Source organism: Bombyx mori, chromosome 21, assembly GCF_030269925.1.
Source record: "Bombyx mori chromosome 21, ASM3026992v2".
Classification (NCBI taxonomy): Eukaryota; Metazoa; Arthropoda; class Insecta; order Lepidoptera; family Bombycidae; genus Bombyx; species Bombyx mori.
Window position 1 is genome coordinate 1,932,548 of NC_085127.1, and position 18,002 is coordinate 1,950,549.

Genomic DNA, 18,002 nt, shown 5'->3' on the forward strand with positions numbered 1-18,002 from the left:
TTATTAAATTTTTTGTTTTGTATAAATCAATATACAATTAATCAAGGATCATGGAAAAGAATTAGTTGTCTATTATCTATACACTGTGGCTTTATGAATGGACCTCTTTCGTATATGTAATCACTGAGTATTAAATAGAAAAAGTTGTTTAAAACCGGTCGAATAAATTTATAGCTAAATTTTAAACCGGTATAAATTATATTACAAGTCTTTAATCAAACGATTATTTGATTAAACGACTATTCCTAAAGCCCACCTCCTTATCAAAATAGTTGATACTATTTTAATTTTTGTAAACGCACTGACTTTTTTACACTGTGTCCCTCAAAAGATTATGTCCTCAGATTCGGTTGGAGTGTCACATCACATCACTGCGCTCGACTTATAACTTATTTATAATGCTGACAAATATAGGTATGCATACGATAAAACAACAAAACGACTTTAAAGAACCTTGATGCATTCGAATTGTTCTACGAAATAAATGCATAGGTACGTACATATGTACATATCAAATGGCATCAATACAATTTTTTGTTTGTTACCACTGCACGCGGCTGTTTCTGCCGTGTAACAAGGAGAATTCCGGTTTAAGTTGGGAGTTTTTGTTTTCCGTGTGTCGCGTGTCTCGCCGTCCTCCCATTATTCTACGACCAAGCCTGTGTCCAGTGTGCTTAGTGTGAGTTATTTAACTTTCTCGATAGCGTAAAAGTTAACTCAAATTTGTATGCAGTTGGAACAGCGCCCCTAGCGGCAAACGTAGGTAAACGTTCCACCTCCATACAAATTGGAGTTAACTTTTACGCTATCGAGAACGATAAAAAACTCGCACTAAGCAAACTGATGTGTTGATAATTTCCATAAAAGTTCCGTCAACTTCATCGCTACGTAGAATCGAACAGGTGACCTTGCTAGCCAACGGTCACCACTGACTGACTCGCATTTTCTCACACACGTACCCATATTTCCGGTTATATCATAATGTTTGTCATTCTTATCATAAAAACTAAGTTTTTTCTAGAAGTGACTAATTCATAAAGTGCATCGAACTTTAATACAGACATATATACCGTACAATAGGTATTTACGCGATTGCCTACGTGATAAAAAACGTTTTTATATCATTGCAAGGAAATTAACGAAACCGGTCGTTTTAGTTTCGGTGGCTACGTAGTTCATTTGAAATATCTAATTTAAATTCAAATTGGAGCACAATTAAATATAATTTTGTATCACAAGGAAAAATATTGTTGTTGAAATTCACTTCTCTTTTTCTCCACCTTATCCCACTAGGTAGGGTCGGCACAGCTAATTTTTCTCTTCCATGCTCTTCTATCAGCCGTCATCTCAACACTCACTCCTCTCTCTCTCATATCGTCATTCACACACCCAATCCATGTCTCCTTCGGTCGCCCTCTTCCCCCTCTACCTTTTACTACCATTTCCATACATCTCCTAGTCACACGCATCTTCTATCTACGCATCACATGTCCATACCACGCTAACCGTCCGCTCCTTAATTTGTTGTTTACCTGGGCCCCTTGTTGTTGAAATTCACTATTGCCGACAAATAATTGTACATATAGTAAAAAAGTTTCAATTACAACGGTGCGTAGGTTTACGCTTTGTAAGCTGCCGAGATCATAGGAAATTTAAGCATAATTTTTTTATCTGATAATAATAGTACAAAACGTCGCTTCCGGAGTGTCGCGGCATAGTGTACGCGAAATCTGTCCAGCACAAACCACGGTCAAGGACGGTATTAAATATTGCACCACTATTAAATATTTGGGATAGCCCGCGATACATAAAAATAATAATTATGTTCGGAGAGCATGTTGTGTTGGGTGAATGCACCACGCGCCGTGGCCCGGTTGGCCCCTCGCCAACTCTCACGGTAAACGCACCTAATCACTGGGCACGCTTTTTAGTATGCTCCTGATGACTTATAAACGCCCGCTCAACAATATTTAATTCCCGTCCTAGCTGCTATCCTAGTATCCACACTGGTTTTTAATTCCTAAATAGCTGGATCACAGCGTCATTTACCCGATTTAAAAGTATGTGGACAAATAATTTAATAATTTATTTATTTTTTATTGCTTAGATAGGTGGACGAGCTCACAGCCTACCTGGTGTTAAGTGGTTACTGGAGCCCATAGACATTTACAACGTAAATGCGCCACCCACCTTGAGATAAAGTTCTAAGATCTCAGTATAGTTACAACGGCTACCCCACCCTTCAAACCGAAACGCTTTACTGCTTCACGGCAGAAATAGGCAGGGTGGTGGTACCTACCCGCGCGGACTCACAAAAAGTCCTACCACCAGTAATTACGCAAATTATAATTATGCATGTTTCATTTTTATTACACGATGTTATTCCTTCAGCGTGGAAGTCAATTGTGAATATTTGTTGAGTACGTATTTCATTAGAAAAATTGGTACCCGCCTGCGGGATTCGAACACTGGTGCATCGCTCAACACGAATGCACCACGTCTTATCCTTTAGGCCACGACAACTTCTGATTTTACATCGCAGACAGTTCAATCTAAGATATAGACGAATCACCATGATCGCTGAGCAAAACACAAAAGCCAAATCAAAATAAACAATTTTCCCATCCCAGCTCCGAAATACGACATTGGGGCAGTAAATTGTGCAATACGTACATATTTGGTATTGCACGTACTTAGATATGAGGTGATAGTGTTATCGGTCGTCCAACCCGCGCGGTGCACTGACATAGACCTTACCTTATGGTGGGCACCGAAATATCTCGACGTAAAATTGAACATTGTATAAAAACGTGACAATGCGATTTGAACATCGCTTTTTTTTATGTCTAACGTACATATTATTATACTAGCTGGTCCGGCAAACGTTGTTTTGCGATATAAATTATTTCTAGGAAAGATAAATAACCTAGATACCGACTCCGCCGTGCTCCGCTTGGTCCTATTGGTCTTAGCGTGATGTTATATAGCCTTCCTCAATAAATGAGCTATCTGACACTGGAAGAATCTTTCCAATCGGACCAGTAGTTCCTGAGATTAGCGCGTTTAAACAAACAAACTCTTCAGCTTTATAATATTACTAGCGACCCGGCCTCGCTTCGCTTTGGAAACTGTAATTTATTATTCATTTCTCTACTATTTAATGGATGTTATTATACATATAAACCTTCCTCTTCAATCACTCTATCTATTAAACAAACCGCATCAAAATCCGTTGCGTAGTTTTAAAGATTTAAGCATACATAGGGACAGAAAAAAGCGACTTTGTTTTATACTATGTAGTGAAGTACAGATACGTAATTCTATTACAACATAGAACACTTCAGTTTATTGTAATATGCAAATTTCATGACTAGCCAAATAATATCAGTAGGTCTTATTCTGCGCTAGTACAAAATGCCCTGTCGAAGGTCGTCTGAATCAAAATTGAATAGTTCATAAATCTCGTATTAAAGCAGCGTAGCCAAAATTATTAGTAAAACACAATCTTTGTTGTGACTAGTACCTTTTGAGTATGTCTTTACAATGTCCGTTCTATACAATGTAACTTCTAAAATTCTACCAACGTTATGATTTTAATTTAATCTATACTAATATTATAAAGAGGAAAGATTTGTTTGTTTGTTTGTATTGAATAGGCTCCGAAACTACTGAACCGATTTAAAAAATTCTTTCACTGTTGGAAAGCTACGCAATCCCCGGGTGACATAGGCTATATTTATTATATTTTCAAAAAAAATTGGGATCCTTACTGAAACTCCAATAATGTAACCCAATGTGTAAAAAAATTATCTAAAATTCTTTACATCCCGTGCGCTACTTCCCAAGCAAAGCCGGGGCGGTCCGCTAGTTTATCTATATATTAATACGTGAAGCAAAAACTTTGTACCCCTTTTTACGAAATATGCATAGACGGAGTTTGAAATTTCCCATACATATAGAGAATATAGCGAAGGAGTGCACAATTGTACTTTTTAAAAAAAATGCATTAATAATACAATTAAACAATAAATAAAAACGCTACACACACTACCATGTATTTGACACACACACACATATGAATACTCAATTTTTATTGTCAAATTGTGAATAGGTTAATATTGTTTATTTGTCTATAATGTAATCTTGGCGAAATCTGTGATTAAAGTAAAGAATAAATAGTCTTTGACAATAGAACCTTAATAACGCTCAAACTTATAATTTCAATTAATTATAGTCGAATTTCGACTACTGCGAGACCGCTAGTTTAAATAAAAACTCGGACACTAATTGAATAGCTTCAGTTCCCAATGGATTTAAAATGGCGTTAAGAAAAATAAGAATAATGCCTAAGATCTAATAAAACTCGGAGTCCGAGGCTATTTAAAATCGATGTTAGTTCCTCAAGTACACAGGGTACAATGTCCACGAGTCTATCACGCGTTATTCACATCACGTACATATAATTCTAGGCTTTATTGGTCCGCCGGCAGAATATCAAAGATACTGTTGAGCGGACCTACCAGGGCACCATGACTAGCTAGGAGCGTTTAGATTCTGATAACTCGGTGCCTACGACCTCCTCCATTGCCGAATTCTCGTGTTTCCGGATGGATACATATTTGCCTGCCAGGGCCGTATTTGGTTATTTTGAATTGAAAAATAAAGATCGTTATATTAGGACATAAAAAATATCATTAGTATTGCTATTAAAATTGTTGGGGTAACGATTGGTTGATTTTGAAAATCTTTTGGCCTGAGACGATCACTAACAAAGAGCTGTGGAGGATCACCAAGCAGACACCAATGGAGAAGGAGATCGTTAAGCGGAAGTTGCACTGGATTGGTCGCATATTGAGTAAGCCCGATACCCACCTATCCAAGAGAGCACTGACCTGGAAAGTGTCTGGCAAAGGAAGAGAGGCCGTCCCAGAATAACTTGGCGTCAATCGGTGGAGCAGGAGCTAGGAGTCTTGAGCAGGACGTGGGAGAAGATAGAACAGACTGCCCAAGACCGATGTAAATAGAAGGATTTGATTCGAGTCCTACACCCCAGCAGAGGGTAAAAGGAAAGAAAGAAGAAGAATACTAAAATTACCTGCAATCGAAAACAGTGAAGAACGGGCTTAAAATCAGACGAAAAATATGTAAACCTCGATTAGGAGGATCGACTTAGGTGATGCAGATAGAAAGAAATGGATGAATATCACTACATAGTATAAAACAAAGTCGCTTTCTCTGTCCCTATATCCCTATGTATGCTTAAATCTTTAAAACTACGCAACGGATTTTGATGCGTTGTTTTTTATAGATAGAGTGATTGAAGAGGAAGGTTTATATGTATAATAACATCCATTAAATAGTGGAGAAATCAATAATAAATTACAGTTTCCAAAGCGAAGCGAGGGCGGGTCGCTAGTACTTCATAAACAGGGTTCAGTTGTGTTACGTCCCGTGTCCAATGGAGGACAAATGTGAGCGATTAATGAAAAAAGTTTGAAGAAGAGGTTTTAAATACCGTTCGTCGGAATGTAAATTTATACCTGACTTATTGTTTTAGCGACAAGTACAAACTACGTCAATTAATAACACAGCTGTAACATGCGCCACGTACCGGCGACGGAGGCTCTTTTATCAGATTGATTGTCGATCCTGGCTAGACATATTGCATGAATGAAATTGATATCATACAACAAATCAAGGTCAATTAAAGTTAAAGCAGATATTTCATTGATTCATCACGATCAGTTGTTTTAGTATGAAATAAGACAAACCAACAAAGTTTTCTCATTTATAGTTCTACTTTATGTTCATTGTATATCCATTTATATTTGTATTAAACATATTATTATAGGCATTTATAAGTTTTTTATATTCTTGTTATAATTACCTACGTCCAATCCTGTGTTCGGTGAGGTCAGATCAAGCAGTTGCGTAACTATGAATTTGATATTTCTTTGTTTATAATTTTGTCGCCGAATATATTTGCAAATTTTTATTCTAAAGGTGAATGCCGAATTCTTCTCACTGAGATCATTGTATATTCAATGAACATTAGTGAAAATTACTTATGAAGCAATAAAAATATCAATATTCGGAATCACACCTAAAATATTTTTTTAATGTAAATCTTAATAAAATATCAACTAATATCTAGATCTGAAACCATTGACATACATGATATAAGTTAATAGTATTTTTACGCTTTTAATTTTGATTTTAATAATAAATAAAAATCCGTTTAACGATCGAACTAATTTTTGTACTTTAAAAGTACAATATAAATAGTTCATGTAAGAACACCCACCAATATATTTGTAAAACATTGAATCAAACTTATGTCTAGTTGAGTTCATTATAAATAAATAAAAAAAATGAAAAACTAGAACATTCCATTTCGTATCGTATTACTAACAGGTTTGAGTTTTGTTTCCCCTACTAAGTCCCCCATAGCGACACGGTAACTTCCTTTCAATGCAGGTCATATACAAATCGGTACAGACCCCTAGGTGGCCAGGTGGTACCGCCTCAGAAACTGGAGTACGTCGAACAAAGCGATACCATCTGACCTTGGACTCGCTGTTCGGTAATGACTACGAGCCAACCGTCTTTGCGATTTTATTAGACAGGTCGGTGGTACAGCGAGCTGCGATAGATACTAAGTAACAAGCTAGATCAAACATTATTAGCATTTACGAACATTACATTACTGGTGGTAGGACCTCTTGTGAGTCCGCACGGGTAGGTACCACCACCCTGCCTATTTCTGCCGTGAAGCAGTAATGCGTTTCGGTTTGAAGGGTAGGGCAGCCGTTGTAACTATACTTGAGACCTTAGAACTTAACTCGAGGTGGGTGGCGCATTTACGTTGTAGATGTCTATAGGCTCTAGTAACCACTTAACACCAGGTGGGCTGTGAGCTCGTCTACCCATCTAAGCAATAAAAAAAAAAGAACTGTGGCATGAAATGCAATAAACACATGAATTAATGTACGTATTTTTCATGGACACACGATACGCGATACTGAATAATGATCGAAAATTATACACATACATTTAACACAAAACAATGGAAAATTGTCTCAAACGAAACAAGGTGTTGGAGTGTTGTGACACATCACTAAATTACTGACAAATAATGTATAAAAACCAATTGATATGCCAAGCGGTTTCCTCCAGCGGCGGATATTATTCACTAACAGTATCTATTTACAATTCACCTTACTTGTGAACGCTTTGAGATTCAGATCGCGTTCGCTTAGCGTATGCAGTATAATGATGTCTTTAGCACGATGTTTATATTATAAGTGCTATGAATGGCTTTGGATCGCGAATTTTAATAAAATTTAGTTTTATTACGTTTGATGTGTGCTGTGTGTCTTAAGGTTGGTTTGGTTGTTCTTTAACTATGTGGAGCAAATTTATGTTTTTATATGTATTCACTAATGTATTTTAGTTAGTAACTTTGGAATGTTTTAATGTATATATATTTTTTAATTATAATCGGCAGTGCTTTATTTCATTTTAAGGCATTTACGTATTGAGGGAAAACAGTCAGGTGCTTCCAACTTCAAAGTTAAGGCATTCTATTCTATCAGCCCACAGACGTCCACTGCTACACACAGGCGTCCCCCAAGCCTCGCCACAAAAATCGGTCCTGCGTTGCTTGCATCCAGCGGATCCCCGCGAACCTCAATAGATCGTCGGTCCGTCTTGTGGGAGACCGCTACGCTTGTGGGCTATGTCTTCAGGATACGCGATCACAACTCCAGAACTTTCCGGTCCCAACCGCTATCCGTTCTACGAGCAATGTGCCCTAAATACATACACATATACCTTAATCTGGCTATATAAGGAGGGCTATTCTAATTTATTGAAGCGGAATGGTCTTTATCACCTTTTTCTCGTAGGTCCGCGGTTTTTTTTTGTCCGCAACAATAACTCCGAGGTCGGTGACTACTTCAACATTCGGGTATAACCTTTACGAGTTTTATTAATACGAATATATAAAATTAAACTGCTCAGCCGTGATTTTTTGTATTGCATAGATGGGTGGACATAGACATCTGTAACGTAAATGCCGCCACCCACCTTGAGATATGAGTTCTAAGGTCTCACTTTTAACAGTACAACGGATGCCGTGCCCTTCAAACCGAAATGCATTTGCTTCACGGCAAATATAGGCGAGGTGATGGAACCTACCCGTGCACAAAACGTCCTACCACCAGTAAAAATGTATCCAGATTACCAGTAAAAGTGGTCGCATGATAGCATTTAGTTGACGATTCCAGCACTACAGGTCTTCCGTGATTCCCGTTCGGTAAATGCATTATCGGTTTTTTTTAACAGCTGCGAAGAAGAGAGCACTGACCTGGAAAGTGTCTGACAAAAGGAAGAGAGACCGTCCCAGAACAACTTGGCGTCGCTCGGTGGAGCAGGAGCTAGGCGTCTTGGGCATGGCGTGGGAGGAGAACAGACTGCCTAAGGCCGATGTAAATGGAAGGATTAGATTCGAACCCTACACCCAGCAGAGGGTAATAGGTCGGTTACTTACTATTTGCAAAGGGAATCCTAGCTCTCGTTGAGTGGCGCGTGATTTTCAGTTTTTTTTTTCATATTTTAAAGTGTAAATAACGTATATTTGTATTCAAATAATGTAGAGTTAGATCTCAACGGATCGCTCGTCCGAGAACAGACAGCTCGTAAAGACGGGTTCACACAGTTCATCTCTTCAGAGGGCAGAGTGCAGACAAATACGACAATTAAGCTAACGTGAACTTTGTTTGATAGTTCTGTATTTACTTTTTAATTTTTTTCATTTGACGGTATCACCAATGGCCATTTCACAACGAATTACAATAACTGAGAACAAATCGCGCATGGTCTTACGGCCCCGATTTTCCCTGTGCTATGAGTCCCAGAGACTGATACACTTACATATATATATTTTTTTTTATTGCCCTTGTAGGCGGACGAGCATACGGCCCACCTGATGGTGAGTGGTTACCGTCGCCCATGGACTTCAGCAATGCCAGGGGCAGAGCCAAGCCGCTGCCTACCGCTATACATATATCATCATCATCATCATCATTATCCTGATTACACTGATACATATATCAAATCCGTCGTAAGAACTGTCATTCGTTTTCGTTTGCTAACGTCAAAAGAAGATTGCTAAATTGTTCTAAGACAACAGACGTGATTGGTGTACTCAATATTTCTCTTGACTCGATCACCCTATGATGTCTGACGATGGTGTTAATAATTGTGGCTTCTCCGACATATGTGTATAGATAAGCCTATCTAAGTGAGTGATGTGTGGAGTAACGAGAATGGATAGAATACGGAATGAATATGTTAGAGGAAGTCTGAAAGTGGCACCTGTGACAGAGAAGCTGAGAAGTGCGCGTTTGGAATGGTATGGACATGTGATGAGACGAAATGAAAATGAGGTTAGTAAGAGAGTGTGTGTTGTTGACTATGAATGTGGAATGATATAGAGGAAGAGGTAGACCTAAGAAGAAATAGATGGATTACGTGAAAACGATATGGATAAGAGGGGAGTGAGCGAAGAAATGGTATATGATAGAGGAGTACGCAAGGAGAAAACATGTTGCGCCGACCCTAGGTGCCTGGGAGAAGGGCAGGATAATGATGATGATACGATCCAATTTAGGAGAAGCTTTAGAAGCGTTTTGTTTTTATGGAATATAGTTTGCTTTTTTGGGCAAATAAATAGAAAAAATATAAAGACCACTAAACCGGAGTCAACGGTCAACTCATTAACCGCAACACGTGATTCTACACGAAAAAAAAACAAATTAACCGTATTCGCTGAATATTAAAGACTAGAATTGCTCATCTCTGTTTTTAAATCAATACGTATCGATATTAATGCGATATTAATGCGACAAGGTTCCGTTGAGGCCGTATGGAGATCCCACTTATGACGTCATCGTAAAATCGAATCAGAAATTTTAACACGAATCCCAAATCATCAGACGTCGAGGAGAACGCGACTAAATGCAAATATCAGAACGGAAACTGAAAACAATAGCGGTACGAGCGACGTCTGCAGCTGCGAAACTTTGATATATAGAGCTTTTCAAGATGAGTCATCTCCTGTACGTAAAGAGCGTGTGTTTCGTTGCGTCCTTTGTAACAAAATAACTGAACTTCCTTTCACAGTGTTTTCTGAGATTTACGCCATACGGTCTCCCTCAAATAAGTAAACTCTTCAACCGTAGAGAGCTAAATGACTATACTCCCGACCATTGACGGTGATCACTACGTTTGCTTTCAAAGACAATAAATAACAAATTCTTGGATACGGTAAGAGAAAATTTTAATCTAAATTAATAGAAATTACATCTTATGCTTGCACTGAATCGAAACGTCTCGCTGCAGAAATAGTTGAAACAGCTATATCCACCTCACGTGAGCATGTAACATGAGCTAGTAGTAGCAACAATTTAGGACATGAACTAAGAGATACGCTAACAATGTTACAAGCTCCTAAACTAGATCGCTGTAAATATTAACACGTAATGATTTAAAATAAGAATCCGTTATTTCATCAGCACGAATATGCCCGCAATGCGGTGAACATATATGTAAAAGTTGGGGAGAAGGTGACGAAATAATTTCGGTCAAACACAGGACAAACGATGAAGGTTTGGATGTGGTTGTTCGCCTTCTCGCGTCCGTAGGCGATACAAGCTGTCAGCAGTATATTACATAATTGATAGTATACATTTCAAGATGCGTAGCTTCATACGGGCATATCCATATTTTTCGGTGAGCGCTGGCGATATGACTGTCCGTACTCGCGGAGTATTTACGTGAATTTATAAGTTTTGGGCAGTGAGAGGCCGCGAGACCTTGAGATATGCAGTCTCCATAGCGACCGAATCATGACTTCTCTACCCTTCAACAAAAAATACTACGTTGTTATGAGTGAATACGGCATGACCAAGCAACAAGGCGTACTTTAATTACGTAAAACCTTTATTACACGATGTTGTTCATTGATAGTGGACGAGCCATGTGTTTGGTAGATTTACATGGGAGTGCTTTTGATATCTGCCCCAGGATCTAACTAGAATTGTGTTATATTATTTATACCATGCACTCCGGGATTACGAGTGGGACAGACGATGTTCGAAGTGAGACTTAGACCTCTCTATCAGAGTAGGTGGCGGCATACACGCTTTGATGCCTACAGACTCCAGTAAACCATCCTGTGGGCCGTAAAAAAAACACATAGTTTAAAATTTCTTAAAGCGTCAATTGCCTAATTTTAACACGCGAAGTGTGATGTGCCAAATGGTTGAACCAGTACACGGCCCACCTGATGTTAAGTGGGTACTGGAGTCCATAGACATCTACAACGTAAATTCCACCACCCACCTTGAGATATGAGTTCTAAGATCTCAAAAGGCTGTCCCACCCTTCAAACCGAAATGCATTACTGCTTCACGGCAGAAATAGGCAGGGTGGTGGTACCTACCCGTTCGGACTCACAAGACGTGCTATCACTAGTAAATTTTTACAGTATGATGATCACAATATGAAAAAATATTCACAGTGGTGACCACTTAAAGCAAGTGGATCTAGAGCACCTCAGGCGATAGAAAATTATATCGAATTAGCGTTGATACCACCATATATGTTAATAGGTACTAGGCATAATAAGAGACAATATTCACGACCTTGCAATGGGCGGCTTAGACAAAAAATATAGGTATCAAATCATATAAAAAATTAAGAAGTTAAATATAAAAAAGCTCTGTAATTATATCATTTCTGAATCAGTACTAAACATGATATTAATAGTACAGCATTAGTACATTATTTTCATTGTTATAGATATAAAATTAACAACAACAATTACGATTTAAATACTATGCACAAACTTCAATCTACACTGCTTTTAATAAGCCTAAACATTTTTCTACTCGATTTCACGTACAATAACAACCTCAAATAACTTCATTTGAACATTCACAAATTGAACGAACGATAATTATTTAATAACACAGAAACATGATGCCGAACGCTACGAACCACTGAGCCAAACAATGGGAGCCCATTGTGTTTTTGTTCTTAAAGGTCAAAGTTGACAGGATAATAATGAGGCTCAAACTTTTCGATCAAAAAGCACGGGTTCGCGATCTTGTTGTTCCAAACGCACAGCCTCTTCTCATTGGGTCGCGTTTCCGATCTGGTGGTAGATTCTGCGAAGCCCTGCTCTTGCTAGGGCCAGTGTTAGCAGTACTCCGGTTTGAGCCCCGTGGGCTCACCTACACATTAGGGTGAAGCTGAAATAGCCTCTCAAGGCTATCAGCATAGGAAGGAGAAAAAAAAACCAAATGCAATAATAGTTGTTTTCATTAGCTCATCTAAGCGGACTAGGTTTGAATGCAACCTTGGCTTAAGACGGTATGGCGGGTAGCCATCATACAACGCAAGATATTTGACAGATGCCTGAATCTCGCTTACGGCATTTTTAAGATAAACTTGCATATATAAAAGTTCCGAACAACAACATTTGGACCGTCGGTCTACCGAGCAATATCACCCGCTCAGTGGAAGATCTTCCCTTCGTCGTTACTCTCAGAAAAGGATCTCTGAGGTGTTCGCTATGTATTACTGTTAACAGTATTCTCACTAGATGCAGCTTTGGTGAAGCAACGTTGGTGATAGCTTAGTAAAGCTTCGCTAGCCGAAATTCGTGAGAAGTGCGTTCAATTCGTCTAGGTCACAAACGATAAACACGTTTTGCTAAATCGCCGTGCGCCTTAGCCTCTGTTTCAAGTTTACGAAGTTGAGTAGCTCGGCGTCGTGCTTACGGCTGACTCGCGAAACCCGACCTTAATATCACCACTATCGCCGCCAGCGGTCGTAACTCGAATATTACAGCCACATAAACTATTTCAATCGAACTATAAAAGGTTTAAAATATTTATCATTAACTAACTGACCCGGCAGACATCGTAGTGCCTCAATCGATAAGCAAAAGACCTATGCTTTTGTATAAAATAAAATTAAAACAAACAAAAGGAATGCGTCCAACAGGGGACACATCAAAGGAAAAACAAAATTCTTATTTTTATTTATTTCCGAGCATTTTCATATTTATCTACCTTTTATAAACCTTCTCTGGTCCTTCATAAATAATTCAAGACCAAAATTAGCCAAATCGGTCCAGCCGTTCTCGAGTTTTAGCGAGCCTAACGAACAGCAATTCATTTTTATATAAAATATACAAGTATAGATTATAAAAATATTTTAGTCGATTTTTGTTTGGTCCATCACTAGTTATTCTGAGATCCAAGTGTAAACAAATCAAGTGTAGCTTTGTACGACGTTAGGGATTATTTTAAAAATAGAGTAACGTTGGGGATCAATTTCGATAAAGATATGTTTTATAGTAAAATTATAATGTTCCAAATTGATTACAAAGTATCGATATTATAATCGTTTTCACAGTTGGCGGCTTGTTAACGATAGAAATATTGGACTTAAGATATTCTTTTAGGAAATTTATTATTTATTCATTGTAATAATTAGAAAAACAAAAAAAATACAAAGACAAATTAGTTATATCTTAATATGTACTTGCGTAATACGGATTATTGCTAATATCGGAATAATTTCTTTTAAAAATTCTAATTTAGAAAAACATAAATGATAGTTTACGATAAATGGACAACTTGCGACAAATACGTGAAGCAAAAACTTTGTACCCCTTTTTACGAAAATTGCGCAGACGGAGGAGTATGAAATTTCCCACACTTATAGAGAATATGTAGAAAGAGTGCAGAAAGTTAATATTTTTTTTAAATTATGCCCAAAAATACATTAAATCAATAAAACAAACATTACACACAGTACCTTTTGTTTAAGACACACACACATGCATTTATTTACTGTCAAGCTTTTCTTATTGCTGTGGTCAAATTGAGAATAGATTCAATATTGTTTATCTTTATTAATATTTGTCTAAAGTGTAGTCTTGGCGAAATCTGTGAATAAAGAAGTATAATAAATAGTCTTTGACAATAGAATCATAATGGTGTACAAACTTATTTCAATTAATTATATTCAAATTTCGACTACTCCGACTACTTCGAATTTAATCAATTATCCCAACATATTGTTAATAATTTAAGATGTTATCCGTACGTGAGTGGACAGAGAAGAGCCTTGTATTTGAGCTATAGTTGGCGACTGCTGCGGCTCTAGAAATAACAGCTCTGCTAGAAATGTCGAAGTCCGAATGCACCGCGCATGACGCACTGGCGGGCAATCCCGCCACGTGCTCGCGCTCTTCAATAGATGTACTATTAGCGTGTTCCATTTACGAAATCACTATTGTTATGCGATCGGAATTTTCAGTCAGCGACGCAAAGGGATGTCGGCGGTGGACCACATTTATTGGACTATTTATAGTGGTTTTTATTTATTTATTTTTATTGCTTAGATGGCTGGACGAGCTCAGAGCCCACCTGGTTTTAAGTGGATACTGGAGGCCATAGACATCTACAGCGTAAATGCGTCACCCATCTTGAGATATAAGTTCTAAGGTCTCAGTATAGTTACAACGGCTACCCCACCCTTCAACCCGAAACGCATTACTGCTTCACGGCAGAAATAGGCAGGGTGATGATACCTAAACGTGCGAACTCACAAGAGGTTCTACCACCAGTAATAGGTTATCATTGTATTTGCCTATTTGCCTTCCGAAGCCTATCGGTTTAAAACGTGTGACTTCACCTGAATGACGGCGTGAACTCATTCGCCTATTTACGGCAAAAAAATAAATTAAAATGTCTATGCTTATTTCGCGGCCGTAATCGGAAACACACGTATCGATATTAAATAATCGATGTTTGTTTTTTCCGCGACAGCATCGGAATTTCAGCGTGGTCACGGTGACGAGCCATATTATAACTGGACGGGATCAGTCGCATGCGGTCACCCGATTAATTCACGACTCGACAGCTTCAAAATTGAATCAAGAACGGCTCAGTAATAATCGATTATGATTTCGAATTAAAAATATACAAATCTACGTGTGTATTTCAAATATTGGAACAGAGATTTCGGATGTTAATTTAATTGGCTTTAAAAATATTATAAATTAACATTTTTATGATGAACCCGTTCTCAAATGTGATGCGATTACCGATTACTAATTTGGGTAGTTAATTTGCTGCGCTTTAAAGATATCACCAGAGTTTTAAATTCCATATTAAATGAAATGTATCGAATAAAATAAAATAAAATCTCTATATCGTCTTTTCGCATTAAAAGTGCACAATTTCCAAAAATATTCGAAATTGAGTTAATATGCTCATAAATACTGTCAAAAGAGCGTAGTTACGTTTTTTTTTAGTTTACCTATATTTTGACTATTAACAAAATTAATATATAATTTTATCTAACTATAAAAGACAGATAATGTAACTGGTAAAAAATAAAAAAAATAATGTTGCAAATATGATTAATATTAAAAGTATTAGGTACATGTTAAACATTTAAAACACTCATCTGTAAAATTAGTAAGTTTTGAGATTATACAGTTTTAATGCGAGAAGACGATATATAAATAGAATGTTAAGAATAAAAACCTAATTCAATAACAAAAATATATCATAAGCTGTTTTTTGTTAGGTGCTAGTGAAGAGGACGCGCGGATGTAGGTATTAGGCGTCAGGGCATTCTAAATCCGAAGTCGATCCTAATTTAGTTTTAGTTGTGAAGTGGGTCACTGCCTAGCATTTACTAGTCATCTGCATAACACTACAAAAGAAAACTCGAGAAAGTTCGGGTCGTCCACAAATTAACAAGTATCATTCGTCGTACATTGCCGGTTTTGTATTAGCGCTCAACGTAGTCTCTATTTAAAAAAAATCATTGTATTCGTACAAATTAATCGAGTTATAGATTTCTTGTGTCAATCATAGACATTGAATTTCATTGCGGGCTACGTTCGAATGCTCGGTTTTTGGATGTGGCTAAAGTCGTCGTTGTATCTCGTCGTGTTTTCGATATCATTCACAGGGGTTGTTGAACGGCGATCTATTTCGGAGCGACTAAAAACGTCGGCCGTTCGAGTGACATTTAGCTAGCTCGGTGCATCAACAAGTTACACAATATATTGTGGACTGCAGTTGGATATTAAGAAAAAATATCACCGTGATCTATAATGAGGTAATCAGACCTTTTTTATTGCAGCAATGGATGATAAGCGGCCACTGGACCACATAGAAGACGACAAATTGAAACGCCACTCAGCTTGATCCGGGTTTATTACTGGTGGTAGGACCTTGCGTGAGTCCGCGCGGGTATGTACCACCACCCTGCTTATTTCTGCCATGAAGTAGTAATGCGTTTCGGTTTGAAGGGTGGGGCAGTCGTTGTAACTATACTGAGACCTAATAACGCATATCTCAAGGTGGGTGGCATTTACGTTGTAGATGTCTATGGGCTCCAGTAACCCCTTAACACCAGTTGGGCTGTGAGCTGGTCCACCCATATGAGTAATAAAAAAAAGATCAAAGAATCCCTTATATCAATTAACACAGCCGAAAAGGCTTTATGGTATGAAATCTGCTGTAAGATATTTATATTCAAAATCGAATTTGTATCTGTGAACATATTAAAATAAGTCAAAATTACGTAATTAGATTATTGTTATCAATAGCGATCGAGTTCATTTTAAATAGCCGTCGATTGCCATAAGCCATAAAAAAATCAAAACTGAAATTTCCTTAGAAGACATTTCTCGTATTACGTTTCTATAAGACTAGAAGTTTACAATGCTTAGTGAGAAGACTCAAGAGGACTAAGCTCTTTGATAGTGATAATGACGTAACTGAAGAATATATGAACAAATGCTTTAGCCTTAATAGACACTAAGTAAGGTCAGTGGACTTTATTCTTGGAGACATAAGTCAAAATAGTAGTTTAGGTTAAATTAAAATTACTTATTAGTCTTATTGAGCTAGATTGTAATTCTATTATCGTGTCGCAGTTAAGTTTTGGTATATAACATATTATAGATAAATAAATGAATAAAAAATGCTACAAATCAATCCAGAGTTCGTATCTTTCCTTCACAGTAATATATAAGATTGAAGGACACAAAACTCACGCTATTGATCCTTAACAAATAACCGTCGAAGGATGTTTTAACTATAAACCATAACTACGGGCATTCCGATAATTATCGTATCAAAACAATTGACTGGCGGCGAACGTATACGAACGCTTCCACTGTGTTGTTCGTAGTCGCGATCGTCGATAGAGATCGGTAACTAAATATTCTTAACGAAAATATTTCAGCAGAAAACAATGCTTCGCTAGTACCCGCAAAATTTACAAATTGTGCATAGTAGAAGGCTAGGATGCAAATGGAAATGGAAGCGGGCCGCCCACATATGTCGTCGCACTGAGAGTCATCAGTGGGGCACAAACATACTGGAGACCTCGTACTGGACGTCGTTACGTGAGCTCACGGGGCTCAAACCTGACGACGTTGCTAACACTGGCTCTAGCAAGAGCCGTGCTTCACAGAATCTACCACCGGATCGGAAACGCGACCCACTGAGAAGTTCGTCGTAGGTCAGTCGCGTATGTGAGATATCGTGATCGGCGCGAACGCACGCGTGTCTTATGGCGTTAAACTGTGACCACGTTACAGAACACAAGGCACGCACGCACATATGTCTATTTTTATGATATTATCGTTACAACGAAAATACAAAATATAAATGCTCAAAAATTCATATTAACTGAATAGGTTTGTTTTATTACGTCGCGTTGTAACAAAAGAACAAAGTGCTATTTTTTGTCCACGACATGTTAGTACGTACTGTGTGTGCGTGTGAACATGTGTGTGTATGTTTCGATCTATGCGAATAATGATGAGATTGTATTTTTCTTATATATTTTTTTTATTGCTTAGTTGGGTGGACGAGCTCACAGCCCACCTGATA

The 18,002-nt window shown here is 37.8% G+C and overlaps 1 protein-coding gene and 1 long non-coding RNA gene across 2 annotated transcripts in view; both read right to left on the reverse strand.

Annotated features, from left to right (window-relative positions):
• The window catches only part of LOC101741484 (RNA-binding protein MEX3D), a 74,792-nt gene that overhangs the window by 13,902 nt on the left and 42,888 nt on the right, over nt 1-18,002 (reverse strand). The window lies entirely within an intron of this gene.
• The window catches only part of LOC134200845 (uncharacterized), a 57,418-nt gene that overhangs the window by 12,893 nt on the left and 26,523 nt on the right, over nt 1-18,002 (reverse strand). The window lies entirely within an intron of this gene.